Below are 24927 nucleotides of genomic sequence, written 5' to 3'. Positions count from 1 at the left end.
ATAGGGGAAGCCTATAAAGGAGAGATGGGCTCCACCTAAACCAAAGTGGAACCAGACTGCTGGCACTTAACATTATAAAGGTTGTAGAGCAGTTTTTAAACTAAGAGATGGGGGGAAGCAACTGCTGCAGAGGAGCACGTGGATCGGACAGAGACTTCTCTTAGAGGGGAGTCTATTGATAGAGATTCTCTAGGTTTTAGTCAGGAGGAGAGGATGGAAGAGGATAATGTAAGGGCCAGAACAGATGAGAAACATTCACATAAAAAAGGATCGGACACATCAGAAAAGGACAGACAAATAAACAGTGACAATTTTTAAAGTGCTTATATATAAATGCTAGAAATGCTATATAATAAGATGGGTGAACTAGAGTGCCTCGTGATAAAGGAGGATATTGATATAATAGGCATCACAGAAACCTGGTGGACTGAGGACAATCAATGGGACACAATCATTCCGGGGTACAAAATATATCGGAAGGACAGAACGGGTCATGCGGAGGTGTGTGTGTGTGGCAATATATGTGAAAGAAAATCTAGAATCAAATGAAGTAAAAATCTTAAGTGAATCCACATGTTCCATAGAACCTCTTTGGATAGTAATTTCATGCTCTAATAAGAATATAACATTAGGGATCTATTATCGACCACCTGACCAGGACAGTGATAGTGACGATGAAATGCTAAGGAAAATTAGAGAGGCTATCAAAATTAAGAACTCAATAATAGTGGGGAATTTCAATTACCCCCATATTGACTGGGAACATGTCACCTCAGGACGAAATGCAGGGACAAAATTTCTCGATACTTTAAATGACTGCTTCTTGGAGCAACTGGTACGGGAACCCACAAGGGGAGAGGCAACTCTTGATTTAGTCCTGAGAGGAGCGCAGGAGCTGGTCCAAGAGGTAACTATAACAGGACTGTTTGGAAATAGTGATCATAATATAATATTTAACATCCCTGTGGTGGAAAGAACACCTCAACAGCCCAACACTGCGGCATTTAATTTTAGAAAGGGGAACTATGCAAAAATGAGGGGGTTAGTTAAACAGAAATTATAAGGTACAGTGACTAAAGTGAAATCCCTGCAAGCTGCATGCACCTTCACCCACACCAAAGCATAAGTGGGAGGAGTCAGCCACTCTTAGCACAATTTACCCCTCAAGATAAGAAAGGGGACAACTTCCTCTGCCTCCCAGCTGAAGGCAAAGAGACAAAGTCTCTCAGATTTCTGAAAGAACAAGATTGTTTGCCATGAGAGATCATAATAGCCAGAATTGTACAATACCTGTTAGAATGACTCAGCAAATCTGCCTGCAAGTGCAGGATATGATCCCTCAACATGAGATATATTAGATGTTAAAGGGGAGATTTTAAAGAAATGCCTCAGGGATTTGGGAGCACAAGTCCTAAAAAACTAAGCTCTGAGGACTCTTTAGGCACTTTTGAAAATCTCCTAAACAAAATCTAAAGTTGATGCTTCATTTTTAATGTGCCCCCCCCCATAGTTTCAACAAAATAGTATTTAATATGAAGGTAAGAAAAATTCTTTAGATGGACTACTTTTTTGAAAAGGTGGAAGAACACCAATATGGAACGAGTGTTCAGTTGTACATAGTAGTATATACATAGCTCTAGCAGACAGTATAAAGATAACTTTGCCTTTACCATCAGAGAGCTGAAGCAATAAAAAAAATTCTGTTAAAATTCTTTTTACCTTACCTATTCTCTTTTATACAAGGAAAAATGCATTTATCCATTAAAATATTGTTTATTTTTCACTTTTCAAAATGTCACTATCATGCCAGAATCGCTTTTAACCTCATTGCAGAATCCATCACTGTCATTAGCTATAAGAATGGCTTCAATTTTTTTCTTTCCACCAACTTTCCATTTTGACACATAAAGAAGAGTCGTTTTGTAAAATTCTAAACTTTTACAAAGGTAAGAAATGGCAAAATAATAACAACATTTTTCTTCTGTCAGGAAATATTGACATGGTATTACTAGAGCAAAATTGGTTTGTGTTGTGAAGTGTGTCTCACAGATAAATCAGATTTGAGACTTTTTTAAGCTAACTAAATTTTTCTTTAGTGCTTATATTAAAAAAATCAGGACATATAAGTATGATGCTAAATTCCATTTTTTCCCAAAAGTTAGATAAGAACACTTCAGTTTTACAAGCAGCATTTTTTGCTACTTGATATTGTTTAGATTTCACTGGAATGTGATGCATAATGTCATAAGCAGATAACGTGTGCATCAGCCTAATGTACAGACATGGTAATTTTTAAATCATTTTGTTATGCTGAGATACACAGGTATGTACATGCCCTTGCCTTGTCAGCTAGTAGACACCATCCAACATATTAAGAGAGGAATATGTGTGGAATTGAAAGGGATGTATGTTGATAAAACATAGATTGGGGCTCAGATGATTAAGTGGATTGAGTGAGTAAGAACGTTTTTATATGTATATGTATATATTAAGATATACATTGATGCCAATGAACATTCACTTCAAAATCTCTGCAGTGAACTCTTCTGTCTTAGCTTTAGAATTTTTGTAAAGACCTTATGGGAGATTTTGAAAGTGCTACTTTTTGGAGTCATGCTTTACTAGTGGCTGTTAAAATAGCATCTGCCATGTATTTTCTTGCTTCAGGGTCTTTCCTATACCATCACAGGAGACACTTGGTCACTTTGCCAAATGTACAATTTGAACCAGTTTCTTCATGTCTTGCTCTGAAGAACACCAATGGTTTTTTCCCCCCATGAACTTGAGCGAAACAGCAGCAAACAATTAGGCAATTCTTTAATACTACAAGATATCCATCTGCTCTTGGCACAACTGTCTGTTGCCATATAAATAGCAATGCTATCAGCAAATGAAGCAGTGCTCTACATCTGGAGAGTGATTCCTTTTCTAACCATGCGAGTGGCACTTGACGCTGTGCAAAAGAATTAATCTAGTCACAAAAATGTCAAATATTTCTGGATTTTTTTAAGCAAAGACTTGGGTAAACACAATTGGACAATGGATATACTGTGTTTTGATAACTTTGGGCTAAATTTTCTCATTGTCCTTTTCAAAATGTGGGATACGAAATATGTGATTGTCATGGGCTGTGTTTATGTAACACCAACAGACCCCGGTCACTGGCGGGCAGGATTGAACAGGGGACCTCTGGATCTTAGTGCATGAGCCTCTACAGTATGAGCTAAAAGCCAACTGTCTATTAGCTAAGGCTGTAGAGCAGATGCAATCTCTTTCTCTCTAAGGCCTGGTCTACACTAGGACTTTAAATCGAATTTAGCAGCGTTAATTCGAATTAACCGCTCAACTGTCCACACTAGGAAGCCGTTTAATTTGACCTAGAGGGCTCTTTAGTTCGAATTCGGTACTCCACCCCGACGAGGGGAGTAGCGCTAAATTCGACATGGCTATCTCGAATTAGGCTAGGTGTGGATGCAAATCGAACTTACTAGCTCCGGGAGCTATCCCACACTGCACCACTCTGTTGACGCTCTGGACAGCAGTCCGAGCTTGGATGCTCTGACCAGCCACACAGGAAAAGTCCCGGGAAAATTTGAATTCCTTTTCCTGTCTGGACAGTTAGAATCTCATTTCGTGGTTGGACATCGGGGTGAGCTCAGCAGCACCGGCAGCGATGCAGAGCTCTCCAGCAGAGGAGTTCATGTAATCTCTGAATAGAAAGAGGGACGCAGCATAGACTGACCGGGAACTCTTGGATCTGATCGGTGTGTGGGGCGAGGAGTCTGTGCTTTCGGAGCTGCGCTCCAAAAAACGGAATGCAAAGACCTACGAGAAGGTCTCCAAAGCCATGAGAGACAGAGGATACAGCCGGGATGCAACGCAGCGCCGCGTGAAAATCAAGGACCCCAGACAAGGCTACCAAAAAATCAAAGTGGCAAACGGACGCTACGGAGCCTGCCACCACTGCCCCACCAGCGACCATGGACTCTGACGATGGGACAGTGTCAATGGCCAGTTCCTCGGCGATGTTCGCAGATGGGGAAGATGAGGAAGGGTTTGTGGAGGACGAGGCAGGCGACAGCGCTTACAACGCTGGTTTCCCCGACAGCCAGGATCTCTTCATCACCGTCACGGAGATCCCCTACCAACCCTCCCCGGCCGTTAACCCGGAGCCTGAATCAGGGGAAGGATCACTCGGTAAGTGCTTTAACCATGTAAACTTTTATTCTTAATATAACAGGAATCTGAAGTATGTGAAAAGGAGGTCTCTCTATATATGGGGATAGAACAAAAATCCTCCTGGGAGATCTCCACAAAGCTCTCCTGCAGGTAATCAAAAAGCCTCCGGAGGAGGTTCCTGGGGAGAGCTGCCTTATTGGGTGCTCCGTGGCAGCACACTTTTCTGCGCGAGGCTTTCATGAGGTACTCAGGGAGCATTGCCTCCCCGTGCACGGCTGCATAGGCCCCTGGTTTGTGTTGGCTTTCACGCAGCATGCGCTCTCTATCTCCTTCAGTGACCGTCCTCAGGGTGATCTCGCTCGGAGACTCCTGCATCTAATTAGGGGAATTACTGTAATGTTACGCCTGGTCCAGAGTATTTTTCAAAAAACTCCGGACAGACGGCATAGCACAGACTCAGCACGCTGCTGCGTGACGAGCGTAACGGAAAGCCAAAGAATCAAATGGACGCTCATGGAGGGAGGGGGGACTGAGGACGCAAGGTATCCCACAGTTCCTGCTGTCTCCGAAAAGCATTTGCATTCTTGGCTGAGCTCCAAATGCTTCTAGGGTCAAACACAGTGTCCGCGGTGGGTCAGGGCATAGCTCGGCAATTTACGCACCCCCCCCACCCCCAGAAGTGAAAGGGAAAACAATCCTCTGTTGACTCTTTTACATGTCACCGTATCTTTACTGAATGCTGAAGATAGATGCGATGGTGCAGCACTGAACACCGACATCCTCACTCCCCCCACGCTATGGACGGCTGATGGTACAATAAGACTGATACCCATCGTCATCATCAGCCTATTGGCACATGGGGCAGTGCAAAAGGACTGGTAACCATGCGTACTAGCATCTGTGAGGTCGATCAAGGGCGCCTGGCCCTAATTTTTCCTGGTAGATGGTGCCGTATGGCTGGTAACCGTCCTCATCATAGCAACAGGGGGCTGAGCTTCATCAGCCCCCACCCTTCATGTGTAAAGAAAAGATTCAATTGCCCCTGGACTAGCAGCAGGATGCTGGGCTCCTCTCCTCCACACTCCTGAATGTCCAATCTGGACTATCATAGCAACTGGAGGCTGCCTTCCACTCATTTCTCACTAACAAGTCACTGTGTCTTATTCCTGCATTCTTTATTACTTCATCACACAAGTGGGGGGACAATGCTATGGTAGCCCAGGAAGGCTGGGGAAGAATGGAATGAACAGGTGGGGTTGTTGCAGGAGCACCCCCTGTGAATAGCATTCAGCTCATAATCTATGCAGGATCTGACACAGAGAAGCTGTGCTCTCTGGTTCTCTGATACAGTGGTTCTCTAGTACACTTGCCCATATTCTAGGCAGGACTGATTCTATTTTTACATACCAAAAAGGAGGGATTGATTCAGGGAGTCATTCCCAATTTTGGCTTTTGCGCCCCTGGCTAAGAGCAGCCAGGGGCACTTATGACAGCAGCAAATGGTGCAGTGCAAAAGGACTGGTAACCATGCCCATCTTATTACCAATTTATGGTATGGTAGATGGTACAGTATGGCTGGTAACCATCTCTGCTATCATGCAAAAGCAAAAGCATGCTGCTGTGTAGCGCTGCTGGACCGCCTCTGTCAGCGGCATCTAGTACACATACGGTGACAGGCACAAAAGGCAAAATAGGCTCCATGGTTTCCACGCTGTGGCGTCTGCCAGGGCAATCCAGGGAAAACGGGCTTGAAATGATTGTCTGCTGTAGCTTTCCCGGAGGAAGGGATGACTGACGACATTTACCCAGAACCACCCGCGAAAATGGTGTTTGCCCCATCAGGCACTGGGATCTCAACCCAGAATTCACAGAGACAGACTACACTATGTTCATTGTTCGCCAAAATTTATCTTTGCAAGGAATTCACTCCCTTTTTCCCATCACACAGCTTTGACTGTCTCCAGACCTGCCACAGCATCCCCCTCACAGAGGCTGGCAAAGATTAGGCGGCGAAAGAAAAAGACAGGGGATGAGATGTTCGCTGAAGTTATGGGGTGCTCCCGAGATGAGGCGGACCAGCAGAGCCAGTGGAGGGAGACCCTCTCTCTGTACCAGCGCTCACACAGCGAACGGGAGGAGAGGTGGCGTGAGGAAGACAAGCAGGCGACTCAAACACTGCTTGGACTAATGAGGGAGCAACGGACATGCTCCTGCGCCTTGTGCATGTTCTGCAGGACCTCAGGCAGGAGGACAGAGCCCCCCTGCAGTGTATCTGCAACCGTCCTCCCCCGCCACAAAGTCCCATACCCCCCTCACCCAAAATAACCAGAAGGAGGGGCGCCAGAGGCCGTGTAAACTGTCACTGCACCCCAGCAGAGTGCTCAAGTACCGAAAAGCTCTCATAGCCTAATTTTTGAGAAGTCCTTTCCTTCCCGCCTCACCCAAGCCCCCATCCCAGTTTCATCCCCTAACTGTCTAGTTGATAATAAAAAATACTTTTCTGTTAATTACTTTTTCCATCATGTTCTTTTAGAGGAGACTGTGTTTGAAGGGGGGGAAGGGGGTTGGTAATTTGACAGGACAATCACCTTTACCAGGGCACAGACATGGGGGCAGGATCAGCAGCAGGTCACACACACACTGCAGTCAGTACGCACCCTGGTCGGTATGGGAGGTGGTTTGCAGGTTCTGTGTGGGTGGGGGGGGTACGTGACTTTGTAGCGGGGGAGGGGGGTTACAGATCTCATGCAACGGTCCCTGTCCTGGACCACAGAGCCACGCAGCAGAGGAATCTATATCCGTCCTCCCCCGCCAAAAGGCCACATAGCCCACGCACACAGAGTCCCAAAAAGGAGGGATGGCAGGCTCCGTTGAAACATTCAGTCCGGCACTGCAGACCGCTCTGGGAGCAGGAGCCTGTCATTCCTCGAGTTTACAGTCGGTCTTTACATCACCGCACACCCTACCCAGCACAGTCTGTGTCCCAGTTTCAACCCTGCAAAGTCATCAATAAAGAAACGTTTGTAAAGTTACAGTGGAACATGTATTTTATTTTTATACGTGTGTTGGAAGTTGGGAAGCGGGGTGGGCGGGGTATGTAACTGCAGATGCTAGTCAACAGTAACTTGGTAAAGAAACAGGGGCAGGTTCAGCTTCTCTGTAAAGAAACTGAACAGTCATAGGTCACGCTGCTCACTGCTCGCTGGTACTTGAAGAGTTCCTTGTCGCTGTGCAAGGCGCCTGCACAGAGTTTCACGAGCCAGGGCATTAGCGGGTAGGCTGGGTCCCCGACGATCACTATAGGCATCTGCACATCCCCAAGACTTATTTTGTGGTCCGGGAAGAAACTACCTTCCTGCAGGCGTCTAAACACACCAGAGTTCCTGAAAACAAGCACGTCATGAACTTTGCCTGGCCACCCGACGTTGATGTTGATAAAACGTCCCCCATGGTCCACCAGTGCTCGCAGCACCATTGAAAAGTAGCCCTATTTCTCAGCAGCTGACTGTGGAAGAGGTGGACAATAAGGTGCGAGGAGTTGACAATGGCCATAACTGCAGCGGGATCCGTGCTCAAAGTGCTGTGGCGCCCGCGCTGTCACTGAGCAGAAAAGTGCACGAACAGATTGCCCGCAGGCGCTTTCAGGGAGGGAGGGAGGGAGGGCGTGATTGACGGTTGAATGATGACAGTTACCCAAAACCACCCTCGACACATTTTTTCCCCCAGCAGGCATTGGGGGCTCTACCCAGCATTCCAATGGGCAGCGGGGAGTGTGGGAACTGTGGGATAGCTTCCCACAGTGCACCGCTTCCAAAGTCGACGCTGGCCCCGTTACTGTGGACTCAGACAGTCGAATTAGTGTATTTAGTGTGGATACACAAATTCGACTTCATAAGGTCGATTCCACAAATTCGAATTAAGTAGATTCGAAATAGTCTTGTAGTGTAGACGTACCCTAAGTGGTTTCAGTGCCACTAGATGGGACAGAGCACCAACCCAGAAGATGTGTGGGTTACATACTTCCCCTAGCTGAGGAAGTGCGTCCCGAGCTTCAGAGACTTCCCAGTTGAAATACTGGATGAGCCCCGACTTGTAATGCCGACAGACCCCGGTTGTTGGTGGGCAGGATTGAACCGGGGACCTCTGGAGCATGACCCTCTACAGCATGAGCTAAAAGCCAGTGGGCTATTAGCTAAGGCTATAGAGCAGACTCAAACTCTTTCTCTTTCTCTCTAAGTGCCACTAGATGGGACAGAACACCATACCCAGAAGGGTGGTGAGTTACATTTAGTTTTTGTTTTAGCAGATACTTGCTGGAGTCTCCTCTTGGCTTTTTCAGTTCACTAGTGATTACCTCTAGCTAAGAAAGAACAAAATAATGGTACTTTTGGTCAGCCTTGCTCGCCACCTAGCTGATGGCCATACATGGAATTTCTTTTTTATTATTAGCAGCAAGACTTTATATTGCACATTTACTGGATAAACGTGACCTCTCCCCCCATAGAATTGTGGTATAGTAAAATATGGACTGTCTTTGTAATGGAAAAGCTTTCACACCAAGTACGTACACAAGAGAAGGCTATATCTTCCATTGTTGTTTGCAGTATTGTTGTAGCTGTGTGGGTTCCGAGATATTAGAGAGACAAGGTGAGTACGGTAATATCTTTTCTTTTTTTGGACCAGCTGGAGTCAGTCCAATAAAAGATGTTCCTCACCCATCTTGTTTCTTTAAAAAGAGGATAGATACTTAGAAATGCGGTCACCTTTTTTTAGCCCCCCTTCAAAGGAGGAGTGCTCCCAGCCAGCAAGCCAGACTATTTAGCCAGGTTCTTTCAATACTAACTTGATCCTGAATAAGTAATATACAATGTAGGATGTTAACGTTTTATTGAAACTTTGCCTTAATAAAGTTTCAAAGGGAACTGGTTGTGAGAAGTGAGCAATGGGATGAATCTACAATCCAGGCCACTACTCAAACACTCCAAAACTGCACTTATTGTTATATATATTGGACACGTTTATAAATAAATTATTTTCAATTAAAAAAAAAAAAGAAGCTATTTGTGATGATGACCTCAAATGAGTTTGCTCAGGGAATCTGACAATGCCCAGATAACAGGGAGAGCTCTCAGAGTCTGACAAGCCGGTTGCTGAACTGGCCTGGAGAGATTTTTAAAAAGTGAGGTTGTTTAGCTTCAAAGTTTGAAAATATTAATCCACAGGCCTAGTGACCTTCATTAGAGAGATGAAGAATCAAATGGCAGGACAGCAGGTAATAAGAGAGAAGACGAATTACAGTTTGCTATCTGTGTTCTGATACCCAGCTTCTGCAGTGGTTTAGAAAGGAATTAATAGAGATTTTAGTGAGATTTCACTTTATTAATATTAGGTGAAGATGTAGACAGGAGAGAAGCAGATACGGCAGTAGCCATTAAAAATAAACATTTGCCTTCTTTGTGATTTGTGAAAGAGTGCAGTTATTTCCTGTTCTAAGTAATGAGAAATACTGTTTCTCAGATACCAACATATAGTAGCTGAAAGCAAATGTTGCTTTTTCAAGGGCACTATATTTTAGCAGAGAGTAGATTCATGTCATTTTGATGATGATCACTTTGGAAGACACTAACATATTTCTGCAGAACTAGTTCCATGACCTGGACAAGTCATGGATAGCAAAGACAGATCTTCTAAGGGGAAGAAGTTCAAGTTTGAGTTTTCCTGCTATTTTGGGAAACAAGGAAGGGATGATCTGCAAGTGACACTCATTTTGGCTGCCTACTGAATACCAAATCAGTGAATATTATTCTGCTTTAATACTAAGTTCCATTTTCGAACCAAATTACAGCATTGTTTGTCATTGACAAATCAGGGCAAGAATGTTCCATGGGCGTTATACCTTTCACTCCAGGCTGCATTTATATGAATGGTCCTAATCCCCTATACTTTGGCCAGGATTATGGTTTCATTTACACCAGTTTGATATTAGTGGAGTTTCTCTGGATATAATGTGCATTCCCACTGATGTAACTGAGATCAAAATATCACCAAAGGGATTTATGTAGAATTCACAGGGGGCCAGGGTCTGTGTTCCATGCTTTGACTCCCCTTAATAAACATGCTGATAGTGACATATGGATGAAATCTATTACAAATATAAAAATGTGGAGAAGGCTCCCAGGAAGAGCTCTGATTCCATTCCAATTTAGGATCTGGAATATGATCTCTCTTGAGCCAATGGGCCAAACTCTGCTTTCAGTTACACTTGAATAAATTTTTACTGACCCCAAAGGGCCTGATTCTGGTCTCACAACAGTTTTATACAGTTGTCAAGCCATTGATTTCACTCAAGTTACTCCTTATTTAAACGGCTGTTCCTAAAAGTACATTCTGGTCTGAGAATCTAATGTCATAATGTGATTTGGAAATGGAGTATGTTTGGGGGTTTTCTTCACTTTTTCAGGCTAACAGAGGTGTTTAGAGTTCTGAAGACAATGTGAGCACTGAAGATAAATAATGCAAATTTAGAGAGACAAGGTAGGTGAGAATACATTTTTTTGGACCAACTTCTGCTGGTGAAAGAGACAAGCTTTTGAGCTTACACAGAGGTCTTCTTCAGGTAATTTATAAATGGCATTTATTTCACTAGTGCAGCTCCGCATATCTGAGCACTTGGGATTAAACACTTTGTTAACATAGGGAGGTATGTGATGCTCACATTTTCAAGGGCCAGAAAGCCACCTTCTGACAATGACAATTCAAGGGGATTCCTAGCATTTGCAAGGAAGGGTTCCTCACATTAGCCCCCAACCAAGCTCTTTCTAAAGTAGCATCCACAGTCTAGGGTGTGAATGAAGAAATATAAACCTATCCTTGTTCTAACAAAAATAAACTTTGATGCTGGACTGGCTATATGCCAGCTATTTATGTCACTCATCTGAAATTTACAGGCGAGGACCCAGAGGGCCTGAAGTTCATTTAAATAAGCTGGCATCTTACTGGTTCTGCAAAAGAATAAAGAACAAAATATGTACTTGTATGCATACTTGTAGTATGCAACTATATCAGGGTGCTGGCAGCTGGCCAGTTTGCATACAAAAATTCATCCTGCTCAAAATACACCTCCAGAGTTGGATGGCTTCCACTTTTCCAATTTTTTTTCTGTGAATTTGGTGCTCATCAAAACAAGGGACTAAACATGCGCCAGCTACTGTGCAGGCATGACTTTAGCAGGCATGATTTAAGCTCCCCTCTAAGTCTGTCAGAGCACCTCATTTCTGACCTGTGCAACCCTTCTGCTGTTCCATTTCTGTGTCTGTCACAGGGAGAGTGCCAGTCATGTTGAACTGAATAGTAGCATTATGTACCAGAGAAACATACACAATTTTTTGATGAGTGCTTCAGATTAATTTCTATTTAGGCTCAGTATCTGAATTCAAGTCTTCAGAGATAAAAGACTTGGGTACTAGTCCACTATGCTTCCCAGCACCTAGTGTTGATAGTAATCCTCACAGTTAGGAGACATGAATCTGAACTGCAGAGATTGCATCTGGATCTTGAAACCCCCTGTAGCCATTCTGCCAGATGGCATCATCAGCAACAAGGACCGGGTTCAATATCTTGGGGTTACTCTTAACAATACAAAACAGAACTGGCTTGAGTCCCCACTCAGTAAGCTGGGAAAACTTACAACCACTCCCGGGTGACTCTAAGTGATGCCCCATTTGCCAGCACTGAGTCTGTGTATAACAAAGGAGAACTTTTATTGAAAGGGAACCCGGCATTAATCTGGGAAAACACCACAACCACATTCAAAAGCATGTGACCATAAGCAAACACAACCCCACTGTGCATTGGGGAGTGTCTTTTCCCTTGCGGTGGTAAAGTCTGAACTATTCTCCTTAACACACCTTCCACTCTCCCTCCACAGCACCCCACTCACAGTTGGTTGTCCTTGGTTAGCTGTCTCTCTACCACCATCCCTCTGCTATCACTGTCTCTCTGCTGCTGGCACTGGCACATTTGGATCCAGTTTGGTTCATTATTAAAAGAGGGGCTGCTAAAAATTTTAGATCCAAATCTAGATGCACTTACTAGAGTTTGAACATGTTCAGCTTGAATCCAAAGCTTTAGTTCAGGAGCATCTCTAACAATTAAAGGAACAAGTAATTCTCTCCTAACCAAACCTTTGTCATGTGTTGTAGGTCACTTCATTAATTTCTGTGGGAATCTGCCTGAGAGGACAAGTGGCCACTTTCTTATTGTTGGGATAACTGGCATATTTTGACATGTTTGCACTATATATTTTAGAAATGTTTCTCTGTCCCAACTTACCAGCTACAGCTGGGACAAAACCAGAATCTTGTATCAGAAAATCCTAAAATCCCTGCCCTATTGTCGCATTGATAACTTGCATAGAGTGAGAGTGTCATGCCCCATTTGCATATATATTTACATACATTGTCATAACAATACATATACAATATTTCCTAGTACTCATGTCTCCCTTGAACTATTAGAAATTGCTTGTTTGAGTCACGAGCAAGAAAATCCTGAAGCTGATCCACTTTATCATGTTCCAATTACATCTAGAAGGTGGGTGAGAGATGGAGTTGGCCTCCATGCTGCATGGTGTGCATTCCTGCCATGTACAATAGCATTATGCTGTTCAGAAAGCCAAAAGGTCTCTCTCTGCAGAACTTGTTTAGTTTAGCTCTCTCTAGAGCAGCATATATGGACATTTTACATAGGCTAAAAAAACTAGATTAACATAATGCCCTTTTTCTTTGAAGAGTGACTCTAATGGATAGATACCTTTCTTCAAACCCACCCTTATAGAAATAGTGACTCACATCTCTAACACTTATGTGTCTCAGTAAGTTTTCTAAATGCTGTTATACAATATGGAATATTGCAATATACAGGGGTCATGCTGGGGCATATGGTAGATTATTAATTAGGATCCTTGCCTCTTAGTTAAGTGATCTTTAAAGCATTAGAGGTGTGTAGCATTACCCTGGTGCAAAAATGCAATGGTCTTACCAGTTGACCTTTTAAAGAGCAAGTGTTAAGTGCTTTGTGAAATTTCAGGATTTGTTGGTGCCTATAATACTCCTCTCAACTTATTTTCAAGATGCTGTGGAGTGAGGTGCAAGTGAGAACATCTCTGTCTGTTGCTTTTAATACAGTCTGCCTATGCACAACTGGTGATGGGTTCTGTGTTTGCATAATTGTCTTTCTTTAAGAGTTTTCCCTCTTTTTTGCAATGTTTGAATTCTGTGAACATTTCTATGGAAATAATTCACTGAAAAATTTTCTTTTATATGCTGTGGATGATAGAATTGGTAGTAAGTGCCATACTACAAATCATAAAGTTAGTATTCCCAGGTTTTAAGTATAAAGCAAAAGAGACTCAGATGATCATGAGTACATTTCCAGGAAAGAAATTTGGCACTGATAACATATCCTAGCTAGTCTGTTATGGAATGGATTTTGAGGGTATGCTAATCAGATGTTCAGTCTATCAGAGAGCAGCTTAACACCAGATTCAATGGTAGCTTCCAGATGAAGAAAAGTATTTGGTAAATGCTGATGCAACAGCAGAGAAGCAGAATTCAAACAGGAAGATCACATTACCCCTTAAAAGGTCTCCACACAAACCCAGCTCTCCTTCAAATTAACTAGTGGATGCAACACTGGTTCTAACAGGGAGTCAGGTACTCAAAGATTAATGGACATTTTCTAGCTTTTTCAGATGAATAGTTAAGTACATGAAGATGACACATCTATCAGCACACGTTTCTCAACATTGAAAAAGGAATGAAGCACAAAAGCTGTTTCTTTCTCATCAGTAAATAAAATCCCTACTACCTGTATTACTAATGGTTCTAAAACAAAAGCAGGACCAACTGCATGAAAAATTATTACTTGTTAATTAATGGGAACCTTCATTATAACCAATGTCATCTAGCCTGACCTAAAAGGAATAGCTTCCCCGTTGCAATTTTGAGTTCCTTATATTTTCTTACTTTTTAAGTAACTGACATTGTAAACACAGGATCTATAAAATAACCTATTGAGACAAATTCTTCTCCTTTCATGAGTGGAAGCTGGGAGATGTGACAAAAGGCTGAAAATTATCCAGAGTTGTGCAGAGAACAGAAATGCCATTTTGCTGAGCATTCTGAGGTTTTGAAATTTTGTTTAGTTCCCGTTTGGAATGAAATGTAATTTGAAACTTCCTCAGAAGAAAATTTAAAAAAACAAAATTTTTCTTGGATCAACTGAAACATTTCAGCTCAACAAAACTGGAATATTTTGTTCCAATTTTGGTGTTTCTGTTATACTGTAGTATAACATATAATACAAACAAACAAAATTGCAACCAGAAGTTGTTTTGAAAAATGAAATCAAAACACTGTGTTCTGACAATGTCCTGAAACTCTTGATTTGAGTGGAACTACCTGATCTTAATAACCTTGGTCTGACTTCAAAAGAACTACTTCCAGGAGAAATGGTTACAGGATTGGTGTTTACATAGTAAAATATCTGGCAAGCAGTACAGAAGAATTCAATGAGAGTTGAGGACATTCTGCATCACTAAGCACCTTGCAGGATTGGGCTCAATCTTTTGCTTTTAGAAATGTAGGCTTTTGCAAGGTGCCTCTCCCATCTAATCATATTGGTGGGAAAGGAATCTGTATGCCATCTAGTTCCACCATAAGGTTTCTCAGGTGTTTTATATTAATTTCTTTTTGGAGGGTAGCAGCATGGATTAGAGAATCACTTTTCATATTGATGGTTCACTATTTAGTTTCTCATTTAATAAAACCATAAGAATTGTTAGGTTTTCATTGGAACCAATGGAGCCCCTGCATGTACGCATAAAGAATTTCTGTGGTTTTTGCCTTGGATAAACTACCGTATGCATACAGAGAGACCTATCCTGCCAAGATGGCAATGAAAGCAAAATTCCACAGCCAGCAGAACTGACAAATTCTGACCTAAAACAAGTTTTCTGTTATTTTTTAAATATTCCAGTAGGTTTGTTTTCTGTTCTATTCTCTCCACTGATTTTTTAGGGTTTCCAGGAAATAGAAGACAATAATAGTATCTTTAAAAAAAAAAAGAATGCAAATCCTTTTGTACACAAAGAGAATGAGGATCTAGATCGGCATATCCATATCCATAGAGTAATTCCACTTCCCTGGGAATTTAATTATGTAGTATGTTTAAATTTGGGCAGTGAAAAACATTCAAAAACATTATAAACTGTTAAAAACTAGCCAAGTTGAAACCAGCTCCAGCAGACCAAAACCCCAGTGGCTCAGGTTCAAAGAATGACATCACTGCATTCCACCACCAGCCTTTCATATCCCATGCTCTGTTAGCCTGTCCTCCAGAGAGGATAGATTCATAGATTCCAAGGCCAAAAGGGATCCCTGTGATCATCTAATCTGACCCCCTGTGTAACACAGGCCAGAACTTCCCCAAAAGAATTCATAGAAAAACATCCAATCTTGATTTAAAAAAATGCAGTGATGGAGAATCCACCATGACCCTTGTCAAATTGTTTCAATGATTAATTACACTCACTGTTAACAATTTAAGCCTTATTTCCAGACTGAATTTGTCTAGCTTCAACTTCCAGCCACTGGATCGCATTATAATTTTCTCTGCTAAAGTGAAGAGCAACATTTGTTCCACACATGGGTACTCATAAACTGTGATCAGGTCACCCCATTAATCTTCTCTTTGTTAAATTAAATAGATTGAGCTCCTTGAGACTATCATAGGAAGGAGCACCTTCTCTTGCCCCCTCCATTGCCGAGTTCCATCTCAATGACTTCTTTTGAGCTGGTGTAATGACAGAATCATGTCCATGTCATAACAATTCATCAAGAGGCTGCAATGTAATCATCATGACAGAGTTCAGGTATAGATCCAAGTTTTCCAAACTTTGTGGTAGAACTTGCAGCTAGGTTTTTTTTTAATCCATCACTGGTTTAAATACACAGTTAATCTGATTCTCCTCTCACTTAGCAATTTTACACTTCGGTGATGTTATTTCTCATTTACTCTAGTAACAATGAGAGAAGAATGAGGCCCATTATTTTTTAAAGCTTGTGAGTCAGTCTGTTTGGTTTTAGGTGGGCCTGATTTTGAAGTGATTGCCACTTAGATCATAATAAATCAGGAGTAAGTCCATTGAAGTTGATGAGAGTACAATGGTGTAAAACATTGTCATTTTCTATTGTGCATTTCATAGGTTCCAGGGGCGGCTCCAGGCACCAGCACGCCAAGAGTGTACTTGGGGCGGCAAGCCGTGGGGGGCGCTCTGCCAGTCGCTGCGAGGGTGGCAGGCAGGCTGCCTTCGGCGGCATGCCTGCGCAGGGTCCGCTGGTCCCGCGGCTTCGGCGGACCTCCCGCAGGTGTGCCGCCGAATCCGTGGGACCAGGGACCTCCCGCAGGCAAGCCGCCAAAGGCAGCCTGCCTGCCGTGCTTGGGGTGGCAAAATACCTAGAGCCACCTCTGATAGGTTCATAGAGTTTAAGGCCAGAAGATGCCACTAGATCATCTAGTTTGACCTCCTGTATATCACAGTCCCTTAATTTTCATTTAGATACACCAATATCTAGCACAAAGACTTTAGTTAGACTAAAGAATTTCAGTCCTCAGAAGGCTAAACTGTGTCGGCATAGAGGCAGAGATCAGAAGATACAGAGGTTCCCCCAATGCCCCAGGCCCCTACAATGGCAGCGAATTCGTTAAGTCAGATATGCCTGGATTATTTCAGTAGGTGAACAACACCCCATGCTGCAGAAGAAGGTATCTTTCCTCCTTGTGCTGCCAGGTTCCTGCCAAGATGACCTGGATGAAAATTCTTTCCCCAGATTTGGCATCTGGCTCAGTATGACCCTGAACACGTGAGTGAGACTCACGAGTTAAGCATCTGAGAAGAGAATTCTTTGTACCACCTCAGAGCACTGGTCTACCCCGTCTGGTGTCCTGTCTCCAGCCATGGTCAAGTTCTGATTCTTCAGAGGAAGGTCAAAAAACCCACACCCAAAACAGAATACATCTGGCCAGTGACCAGTTGTGAATTGGGGTCGGGGGGGAGGATTCCTTCCTGACTCCTACAGGGACTGGCTGAAGCCCTGAACTAGGAATGGCTGATACTTAAAAAGGCCAGGGTCAAAAGAGAGAAGACAAAGATCCACAGTGTAATTTACATTTGAAATAAGTGAAAAACACATATTTATTTATTAAATCTATCTATACGTATAAGGCCTTCTTTACCAAGTATCTGAGCATCTCATAAGTTAGGGAAGTGCTATTATTTCCATTTTACAGATGGGGAAACAGAGGCATTAAAGTATTTAAACTCCTACCTTCCGATTGAAATTAATGGAAGTTAGACGCCTAACCACCTTTGTGGCTGTGGGATCAGGGGCGGCTCTAGGAATCCCGCTGCCCCAAGCAGGGCAGCGCGCCACGGGGCGCGCTCTGGCGGTCGCCGGTCCCGCGGCTCCGGGGGACCTCTTGCAGACGTGCCTGCGGAGGTTCCGCTGGTCCCGCGGCTCCGGTGGAGCATCTGCTGGCATGCCTGCGGGAGGTCCACCTGAGCCGCGGGACCAGCGAACCCTCCGCAGTCATGCCTGCGGGAGGTCCACTGAAGCCGCGGTACCAGCGGACCCTCCGCAGTCATGCCTGCGGGAGGTCCACCGGAGCCGCCTGCCGCCCTGCCGGCAAAATGCCGCCCCAAGCGCGCGCTTGGCGCGCTGGGGTCTGGAGCCGGCCCTGTGTGGGATAGAGATTGAGCGACTTGCCCAAGCTCACACAGCAAGTCTTTAGCAGGGAATTGAACTGGGTGTTTTGAGTCCCAGGCTAGCACCCTAACTGTTGGACAATCCTTCCTATATAGGTCTAGGCAGGTGAAATACATGCATGAGTGTTTTCATTTTTCAGACTACAGCATTCGGGAAATTCATATTTACTTCTGGTGTTATTTGTTTTCTACATTATGCCAGTACTAACATCAGTAAGGATTGGTTATTCTAAAGTTAAGTTACATAAGATTTTAAAGATATTCTTTCTTATTACCTAGTAAAAACAACCTTGATGTAGTTTGCCACCCTTTGAATTATAATGTATGTCATCAGTAATGTGAGTTGTTTTAATTTACTTCTGACATTAAGATGTTGCTTTTGGGCACACTGTTGCAAATGCATCCTGTTCACTTTCTTGCCTTCTAAATGCCCTTCATGTTTCAGTAAAACAATCCAATCAAAACTAAAGACCAAAAGCCCAGTAAAACAAATCAAGCATACAAATAATTCCTAGGCATTCCTGTTCTACTTTAGCCTGTTTGCCCAAGGCTTTTAAATTTCTTAAGCTGGGTAATAGTATAGCTCACTAAACTTTCCAAAGAAAATATCTATACTATGTATTGTTTTCTATGTTACTTAGGCTAGAGTTCATAAAAGTAGAATTATTTATGCAGAAACTCTGCATAAATTTAAGCTGCAGAGTATGCATTTCCCGATGGCAAACTATTCATTGTAAGATTTCTTTTTATGATTTTCTTGTTTTATATTTTTTAAAAAAAAAGAAATATGGCGGTGCTGTTGTTTGTTGATTAATATGACAGCTCCCAACGTTCCCAGTCAGGATCAGGACCCAACTGAGCTGAATGTTATGCAAGCATGGAGAAACAATCCCGCTCCTTGAAAGATGTTTTCATTCAATCTGAGAGAAGTTATGGTTCAAAAAATTACCGATTTCCATTCCTTTTAGTAAGTTTAAGTCCAGAAGGGACCATTAAGGGCTAAACTATACACATGCACTTAACTATGCATGTGGCTTCCACTGAAGCCATTCTGTGCATGTGTATATGAGGGTAGAATTTGGCCTTTGCTGTCTTTTGTTTGTTTTTTTCCTTTTATGCACTCTTGCAAAGATTTTTTTTTCCTGTGGCAGATGGCTAATTTTGATGTGTTTGGTCTAAACAAAAATCTGGCCACACTCCATCTCTGAGAGCAGAGACTGTGGGCCATATTCTCAGTTGCTGCCAGTTGGCATAGTCCCAGTGACAATTGATAGCTGTTATGGTTGTGAAGAAAACCTTGAGAAAGTGAATCAATGATTATTGATGCAGAGGTGTCTGCCTGAGTTTGCAGGGAGCCTGAAACAAGTGAATTGCCCCAATCATTTCCAGGGAATGCTATCTCAGATGCCCAATGATGATACTCAAATGTTAATATAAACTATTTCACTGCTGAGCAAAGCATGGAGGAAAGGAGAGGAAGGACCAGATAAGGAAGATTTGTACAGTTTCATTTTGGTGCCACAAATGATTGGGCTTGGGAAAATAACACCATTCTGTCCCCTCCTCCGAGTCTAGCAGAAGCCAGGCCCAACAACTCCAATGGGGCATCTGAGCCCCACCAAGGGGGATCCAAGCTCAAGGAGCCCAGGTAAGCCCCATAGTGTAGTCAAACCCCACTACGAGGAACTAAACTCAAGTTGCCCTGTAGAGGCCAGAAGGCATGTATAATCAGCACAGCCTACTATGAATGGCATCTCATTCTGGCATCCAAAGGGGTTTATTTTGTGGGCAGAGTACGGTTTATGGAAGGAATTTGGAATAGTAGCACTGTACTACCATCTTTTTATTCTTGCCAATCCAACTGCCAAAACTCGTAAATCAAGTGATTGGGGGGAAAAAAGCAGAATGTCATTTCACGGAACATGTGTTTGCAAAATAAATAAATACATACATAAATACATAAAAAATAATGTAATACATTCAGATGTTGCTCTGAACATGAAAAGAGTTGTTTCCAGCAGATGAGATTTTGTTGTTTTTAAATCACACCTATTGACTTCGCTGGGCTTGGGAGCAGGCCCATAAAGCATAAGATTGGACTTTGTGTTATCAAATGTGCTGCATTCCTCAGCTATGAATAGTTAAGTGAGACTCAGTGGATGTGATATAAGATAAGATCCTACAGAGGTTCTTCCAAAGAGCACTTATAAGGCATGAATTAAAGAAAGGTGGAATTGCTTTGAACCAATAGTTGATTTCTTACAGAAAGGCTCCTTCCCTGGCATTTTGTTAAAGTTTTGCTGGAGAGAATAGATCACCCCCACTTAACTCAATAATGAAGAAATGATGATGGTATTTGCAATTAATTCAAAGGTCACAGTAAATTCTGTGCTTCATGAGAATCAATGTGTCCTACCTCAGAGAGAGCATGATTTTGCCTCATTAACAGATTTAAGATCGAAGATGATATGAGATAAATTCATCTTAAATTCATCATAAAAGGGCTGATTTTAGTAATTAGCTAATCTGTTTTCACAAGGATCTTTACTCTCATCTGAATGTATCTATCCATTGCTTATCAATATGTTTGCCTATCCAAGACACTGATAGCTGTCAACACTCGTAACAGATACTGTATGAACTACTTCCTTGTTAACATTGTTAGTGCCTCTGAAATACAAATAGTTATAAAATAGTTTCTGCCTTAGATTACATTGAAACAATACAGCATGTAGGACAGATGTGTAACCATATCAATAATGGAATATTTGGGGGGAGGTGTCAGGGAGGTGTCCCTTTTTGAGGGGGATGGAGGCATCCATCTGCTAACCTGACATCCCAGGAGGTGTGCTGCCCTCCTTCAGCCTGTCTCTGGGAGGTTACAGAAAGGTTGCTGAGGCTCACTCATCTCTCTGATCACTCACCTACAGTGCTCATCAACATGGGCAGTAATGATACTCCCAGTTCTGGTTCTAAGCAGCTCAGCAGTGCCTACATGATTCTGGGAGCAAAGGTGAAGGGGCTGGGGACACAGGCGGTGTTTTGTCCATTCTTCCTCTTGAGGGTACAAGCGCAAACAGGAACACACGCGTCCTGAATATAAATGCATGGCTGCGCAGAAGGTGTCAACAGGAGGCCTTTCATTTCCTCGATCATAGGATGCTCTTCCATGAAGGAGGACACTTGAGAAGAGATGAGATCCACTTGACCAAAAAGGGGAATAACTTATTCACACACCATCTCTTCAATTTAGTGAGGAGGGCTTAAAACAAGATTAAAAGTAGGCAGGTGACAAAAGTCTACAGATAGGTAAGAAAAAGGTGAGCTTAACAGAGGTCTAGAAGTTGCAGGTGTGGGGAATGATAAGTAGGGTCATAGGAGTGACAAGAGTGTAAATAATGAGGGAATCTGTTCAATATCTTAGATGTCTATACACAAATACAAAGAGTATGGGGAATAAACATGAAGAACTGGAAGTATTAGTACATAAACTGAGTTATGACTTAACAGCATCACAGAGACTTGGTGGGATGAATCTCATTACTACTGTAGATCACCAAATCAGATGAAGAGGTGGATGAGGCATTACTAGAACAAATAACAGAAACATCCAAAACACAAGACCTGGTAGCAATGGGGGCCTTTACCCAGACATCTTCTGGAAAAGTAATACGGGAAAACATAAAATTTCCAGTAAACTCTTGGAATGTCCTGGGGGCTTCTTGTTTCAGAAGATGTAGGAAATAACCAGGGAGACAGCCATTTTAGACTTGATTCTGACTAACACAGAGGAATTGGTGGCAAATCTGATGGATGGTAATTTGGGTGAAAGTGATCACGAAATGATAGATTTCATGAATGTAATGAAAGGAAAGAGTGAAAGGAGCAGAACACTGGACTTCAAAAAAGCAGACTTTAATAAACTCAGAGAAGTGGTAGGAAAGGTCCCCTGGGAAGAAAATCTAAGGGAAAAAAAGGTCTTCAGGAGAGCTGGCAGTTTCTCAAAGAAACAATACTAAAGGCACAACAGTTAACTAGCCTGATGCAAAGGTAATACAACAAGAATAGTAAGAGGCCAATATGGCTACATCCGGACCTGTTTAATGACCTGAAAATCAAAAGGAATCCTACAAAAAGTGGAAGCATGAACAAATTGCTAAGGATGAATACAAAAGAAATATCACAAACATGTAGAGACAAAATCAGAAAGGCTAAGGCACAAAAACACCTAACAAGGGACATAATAGCAATAAGGAGAGGTTCTATATATACATACAGAGGAAGAAAAAGATGAAGGAAAGCATAGGTCCTTTACTTAGCAGGGAAGGAGAACTAATAAAAAACAACATGGACAAGGCTGAGGTGTTTAATGCCTACTTTGCTTCTGTCTTCACTAAAAGATTAATTGTGACCAGTTGCTTAACACAATATTAACAAGGGGAAGGAACACAAGTGGGTATAGGGAAAGAACTAGTTAAAGAATGTTTAGATAAGTTAAATTATTCATAAGAACATAAGAACGGCCATACTGGGTCAGATCAAAGGTCCATCAAGCCCAGTATCCTGTCCTCTGACAGTGGCCAGTGGCAGGTGCCCCAAAGGGAATGAACAGACAGGTTATCATCAAATGATCCATGCCCTGTCACCTAATCCCAGCTTCTGGCAAACAGAGGCTAGGGACACTATTCCTGCCCATTCTGGCTAATAGCCATCGATGGACCTATCTTCCATGAATCTAGCTAGCTCCCTTTTGAACCCTGTTATAGTACTGGCCTTCACAACACCCTCTGGCAAGGAGTTCCAGAGGTTGACAGTGCGTTGTGTGAAAAAATACTTTCTTGTGTTTGTTTTAAACCTGCTACCTATTAATTTCATTTGGTGGCCCCTTGTTCTTGTATTATGAAAAGGAGTAAATAACACTTCCTTATTTACTTTCTCTATACCACTCATGATTTTATAGACCTCTATCATATTCAATTTGTCAATTTATCTCCCCTTAGTCACCTCTTTTCCAAGCTAAAAAGTCCCAGTCTTATTAATTTCTCCTCAAACGGAAGCCGTTCTATACCCCTAATAATTTTTGTTGCCCTTTTCTGAACCTTTTCCCATTCCAATATATCTTTTTTGAGATGGGGTGTCCACATCCGCATGCAGTATTCAAGGTGTGGGCATACCATGGATTTATATAGAGGCAATATGATATTTTCTGTCTTATTATCTATCCCTTTCTTGATGATTCCCAACAGTCCATTTGCTTTTTTGACTGCCGCTGCACATTGAGTGGATGATTTCAGAGAACTATCCACAATGACTCCAAGGTCTCTTTCTTGAGTGGGAACCGCTTATTTAGACCCCATCATTGTATATATATAGTTAGGATTATGTTTTCCAACGTGCATTACTTTGCATTTATCAACATTAAATTTCATTTGCCATTTTGCTGCCCAGTCACCCAGTTTTGTGAGATCCTTTTGTAGCTCTTCACAGTCTTCCTGGGACTTAACTATCTTGAGTAGTTTTATATCATCTGCAAATTTTGCCACTTCACTGTTTACCCCTTTTTCCAGATCGTTTATGAACACATTAAATAGGACTGGGCCCAGTACAGATCCCTGCGGGACACCACTATTTACCTCTCTCCGTTCTGAAAACAGACCATTTATTCCTGCCCTTTGTTTCCTATCTTTTAACCAGTTACCAATCCATGAGAGAACCTTCCCTCTTATCCCATGACTGCTTATTTTGCTTAAGAGCCTTTGGTGAGGGACCTTGTCAAAGGCATTCTGAAAATCTAAATACACTATATCCACTGGATCTCCTTTGTCCGCATGCTTGTTGACCCCCTCAAAGAATTCGAGTAGATTGTTGAGGCATGATTTCACCTTTATAAAAACCATGTTGACTATTTCCCAACAAATTATGTTCATCTATGTGTCTGACAATTTTGTTCTTTACGATAGTTTCAACCAGCGGAGGAAGCATGTGCCTAGGGCAGCATTCCGTCCATTCTTGGGGCAGCACAGTTCGAGCTGCTTTTTTTTTTTCTTCCTTCACCAGTTCGGGCTGCTTTTTTTTTTTTTTTTTGCTTGGGACAGCAAAAATAGTAGAACCGGCCCTGTTTTCAACCATTTGCCCGGTATTGAAGCTTACTGGCCTGTAGTTGCCAGGGTCACCTCGGGAGCCCTTTTTAAAAATTGGTGTCACATTAGCTATCCTCCAGTCATTTAGTAGAGAAGCTGATTTAAATGATAGGTTACAGATGATAGTGAGTAGTCCTGCAATTTCACATTTGAGTTCCTTCAGAACTCTAGGGTGAATGCCATCAGGTCCTGGAGACTTATTACTGTTTAGTTTATCAATTTGTTTCAAAACCTCCTCTAATGACACCTCAATCTGGGACAGTTTCTCAGATCTGTCACCCAAAAAGAATGGCGCAGGTTTGGGAATCTCCCTCACATCCTCAACAGTGAAAACTGATGCAAATAATTCATTTAGTTTCTCCAGAATGTCCTTACCATCTCTGAGTCTTTCTTTAGCATCTCGATCATCCAGTGGCCCCACTGGTTATTTAGCAGGCTTTCTGCTTCTGATGTATTTAAAAAATTTTTGCTATTACTTTGGAGTCTTTGGCTAGCTGTTCTTCAGATTCTTTTTTGGTCTTTCTAATTATATTTTTGCCCTTCATTTGCCAGAGTTTATGCTCTTTTCGATTTTCCTCATTAGATTTATCTACCACTTTTTAAAAGATGCCTTTTTGCCTCTCACTGCTTCTTTTACTTTGTTGTTTAAACACGGTGGCTCTTTTTTGGTTCTCTTATAATGTTTTTTAAATTGGGGTATACATCTAAGTTGAGCCTCTATTATTCAAATGGTCAGGGCCTGAAGAAATTCAACTTAGGGTACTTACGGAGCTAGATGAAGCA

The sequence above is a fragment of the Mauremys mutica genome, chromosome 10, assembly GCF_020497125.1.
Source record: "Mauremys mutica isolate MM-2020 ecotype Southern chromosome 10, ASM2049712v1, whole genome shotgun sequence".
NCBI classification, from domain to species: domain Eukaryota; kingdom Metazoa; phylum Chordata; order Testudines; family Geoemydidae; genus Mauremys; species Mauremys mutica.
This window is presented reverse-complemented; position numbering follows the sequence as displayed.